Source organism: Grammomys surdaster, unplaced genomic scaffold (assembly GCF_004785775.1).
Source record: "Grammomys surdaster isolate TR1022 unplaced genomic scaffold, NIH_TR_1.0 125977, whole genome shotgun sequence".
Lineage (NCBI taxonomy): Eukaryota > Metazoa > Chordata > Mammalia > Rodentia > Muridae > Grammomys > Grammomys surdaster.
The window spans coordinates 325322-329782 of record NW_021620793.1 but is presented as its reverse complement, the minus strand read 5'-3'; positions in this window follow the sequence as shown (position 1 = coordinate 329782).

Here is a 4461-nt window from a genome sequence, read left to right as displayed (position 1 = left end):
GGGCGGCAATGGCTGCATCTGCCTAGGCCCTTCAAAGTTGTTCACAGTCCTCTCACTTCTGCGCCCAGGGCCTGGTTCGTATTAGCACCCGGCTCCTGTGGTGGTCGGATGGGGCTTGGAATGCATCCAGAAACTGTCAGTGTCCAGAGTATGCGTTAACAACTTATCTAACGTGGAACATCAGATTGTTTGATCTGCCAATTAGGCGCCTGGAGCTGCTAACTGGGAGCAGATGGCCCGTACATCACTGGAAGGAGAATGGCCAGCCACTTCCCCAATCGCAGAAGCGGGTCTGCCTTTGTTTTGTCATCCTAGACATTCCAACTGGGTGTCCTTATCCTAGGATTGAAGACCTGAGGCAAGAGAGGCTCCAGCCCTATTGTTTATACCCCCAAGAACTAGGCAGCACAAGAGTTGAGTTGATCCTGGATAGCTGTTGGCCTGTGGGGTCTCAAGTTCTCTGTGGGATGCTGGCATCTGCCAGACCTCTCTATGTGGCATGGGTACACTGCATAGGAAGGCCAGAAGAAATTCTTGAGCCTCCACCAGCATCCTAAACTGGATGTCTAGCATGCCTCAAGGCTTGCGATAGCCCAAACCACACAAAAACCATCCTAGATAGCCGGAAGCCAGGATCCCTTCCCTAGCTCACCCCCTGCAGCTCCCTGCTCCACAGAACTGACGTAGCCCCAACCCCATGATCATCATTGGTTCCATCAGACCTAGTAGCCCACTCCTCAAGGGCCTCCCAGCCTTGTTCAGCCCTTGAGCTCCACCCCCATACGTCTGCTCTTTTCTTCCAAAGCCCCCTAGGCCCTGTCTCAGGACAAAGTCTGAATCACACTTGTCAGGGACTCCCTGGGGGCAGGTGTTCTGCTGAAGACCTCAGCTGTCCTGTGGCAGGCAAAATTATGTCGCCCCACTGTCCACGTGGCTGCCCACCTCTGTCTCTCCTCTCCATATTTTTTCCTCCTACCCATTTTTCTCTCCTGCTCTTCCCCTCCCCCACACACACACCTGTCTCACGTTTCTGTCTATCTCTTCCCCTTGCCTCTCCTCCCTCACCTCTGGCTCTGTCAGGTTCAGCTCCCTAACTTTCTGCTCTCTGTATCACTGGGTCTTCCTACCACAGGGCCTTTGCTCAGGCTGGCTTTCTTCCTAGAACACTGCCTCCTTTGGCTGCTGACCTGTTCACGCTTCTTTGTAAACATATCTATCTTGCGTATGCACGTGTGTAGAGGTGACACTCTTCTGCCACCAGGCTCAGAGCCACTGCTCATTCTTCTGCCCTCTGCCTGATACAAGTTGTCAATGTATCAGAAGCCTTCCTTGGCCTGCCGAAGGGTCCCCTCTGGTGTTTCCATGACTCCTCGAATTCCCCCCCACACACACACACTAGTGGCTGGAGCCAGGAAGAATGGCTGTGTGGGCTGTGTGCTATGTACTGGGAGCAGGGATTGTCTTCTGAGGTGACAGTTGTCCTTGATGCTGTGCAGGGCCTGAGTCTTGGGTAGTCCTCATTTGCCACTTGTTCACTGAATGAATGGATGCCTACAATCTCCTCTCCTAGGTGAGATAGATGATAGATAGATAGATAGATAGATAGATGATAGATAGATGGATAGATAGATAGATAGATAGATAGATAGAATATGACTACACTATCACTGTCTTCAGACACACCAGAAGAGGGCATCAGATCCCAGTACACATGGTTGTGAGCCACCATGTGGTTGCTGGGAATTGAACTCAGGACCTCTGGAAGAGCAGTCAGTGCTCTTAACTGCTGAGCCATCTCTCCAGCCCTGGTGAATTCTTCTTTTCTCTTCTTTCTGGCCATTTCTTCCAGACTTCCAGAGCAGCTACTGGGTTGGCAGTATTTGACCTCACAGCCCAGTCCTAACTGTTGTCACTCCCGACAACACTCACAAGGATTTGTTCTGGCCAGGGTGCTCTCCTTGGTGCCTGGGAGTCAGGAGACAGACAGTCAGAGCCCCAGTGTGCTTGTGTTTATTGTATCCTGAGGCAGGTGAACACAGCAAGGTAGTGAAATATTCATTCATCCTGTGATGAGTGAAGGACAGCTGTCAGTCAGGAGGGAGAGAATAACCAAGGGACCAAGCCACAGGGCTATCAAGGGGCATTCTGGGAGAAGGAAGCAGTCAGTGCCAAGGCCTCAAGACAGTGGCAGACTGAGAGCTGGAGAAGAGTCAGTGTGGCCATAGAGAGCAGTGTGGGGTGAGTCACCGTGAGGACACAGGGAGAGTGGGAGTTTGTAAGTCTGACCCACCCAGAAAATTGCCCCAGCCATTCCTGTGGCCTTTCTACTTTATGACTCTGTCCCAGCACAAATCCTGAGAGTCCCTCTGATTAGACCAACCCAGGTCATGTGCTCACCCCTGAACCAACCACTGAATAAGGAAAATGTCACCTTTCCCCCACCGACACCCCAGAATACGGTGCCACCCACAGAGCTCTAGCTCTGAGATCAGGGGCTGCTGAGTGTTTTGGGAGAGAAGGGGGTGATGGGAGATCAGTGGAAGTCTCAGAAGGTGCTGGAGTGGGCACATCCTCAAAGAAGACTCCATCTCTATCTCAGAGGAAGGGCTATCATGAGAAAGCTTATGCATGTCCCAAAAGACAGAGCTAGTGGTCTAGCCTGGGGAAAGCAGCTGGTCACAGGCTTACCTTGCAAGCATGAGGACCTGAGCATGTATTAAAAACAAAACAAAACAAAACAAAAAAACAGACTCACTTGTTATCCCAACGCTGGGGAAGCAGAGACAGGAAGATCCCTAGAGTTTGTGGGCCAGCCTGGTCTACTGGGTGAGTTCCAGCCAATGAGAAGCCATGGCTCAAGAAAACATGATGGAAAAACATGGGGGGTGGTCCTCTGGCTTCCACATGCTTGTGGACAAACGTACATATGTATGTACCTGCATAAAGCACTCATACACACACATCAAACACCACACACCATACACACCACACACACCTACACACATATACCACACACATGAATACACACACACCTACATACAACACACGTACATAACAAACTATCACATACATCACACACACACCACGTATATACACAACACACACAGATGACATACACACACACACACACACACACACAATAGTTGTCTAACAGTTGTCCTCAGTAACCTCTGGAGGGGAAGAAAGGATTAAGATTCCTCCACTGAAGCAGCTGTACAGGTGTGTAGCAGGTATCCTCTGAGCTCAGGGTGGTTCTGGGATTTTTCTCCACTAATGGTGGTCCTCCAACAGAACCCAGAAATGAGGCCATTAGCTCTTTAAAAAGAATGTTAAGCCAAGGCATAGACGCATGTAAAGAGAAAGAATTAAGAGATTAAAACTCCCTGTGCTCCCAAAATCTGGTCCCTCAGGCAAGGGGGACAGACAGGACACAGCCATGGCCAGGCCCAGGCCCTACAAACGCTAAGGGCTCACCCAGGCCTCTGTGTGTTGGCTCTCGGCTCCCCTGGGAAGGCTGGAGGGGATGGAGAAGGAACATCAACAAAGACCTTACTTCTAGAAAAACCCCACACCCTTAGTGTCTGCTGAAAGCTTCTGTTGGTTGGTCCGATTGCATCCTGTCACTTGGGAGGCAGAGGCAGGTGGGTCTCCGTGAGTTCAAGGCTCACCTGGTCTACAAAGTAAGTTCCAGGACAGCCAAGGATCCACACAGAAACCCTGTCTCACAAAACCACAAAAAAAGAAAAGAAGAGTAAGGGAGGGAAAAAGGGAGGGAAGGAGGGAGAGAGGGTGGGAGGAAGGGAAGGAGGGAGAGAGGGTGGGAGGAAGGGAAGGAGGGAAGGAGGGAAGAAGAACCTCCTAGAAAGTTGGTAAAGCACAGCTCTGGGCGTTTCCTGAAATGATTGGCAGGTGGGCCAGCATACTGAATGGGAAGACCTTCCCAGTGGGCCTAGCAAGAATAAAGCATGGAAGAGCGAAGCTAGCACGAATTTAGCCATCCTTGAGCGAGCGCTTCTGTTACAACGGACATCATCTGACTCTAGCTCCCTTAGCCTTTGAACTTGGATGTGGGTGCCCTGGCCTTTGGCCTCAGACTGGGGCTGCAGCACTGGTCCTTCTTGGTCTGAGCAACTGTGGGGTCCTCAGCCCTTCAGTCTGTAGATCTCCATAGTGGGGCTGTTCAGCCTAATGTTTTCCTCTGACCTTCACATGCATGCACACACATGTATAGGTATACCTGCACGCACGAGCACACACACACACACACACACACAGCACAGCACAACTTTACATTGCCCTGATGGTTTCAGAGGGATGTGAATTTATAGTGATTGTCATTTATTGAGCACCCGCTGTGTACAAATTTAACCTTATTGTGTTATAACATGGATTCTTGTTGTATTATTCTCTCTCTCTCTCTCTCTCTCTCTCTCTCTCTCTCTCTCTCTCTCTCTCTCTCTC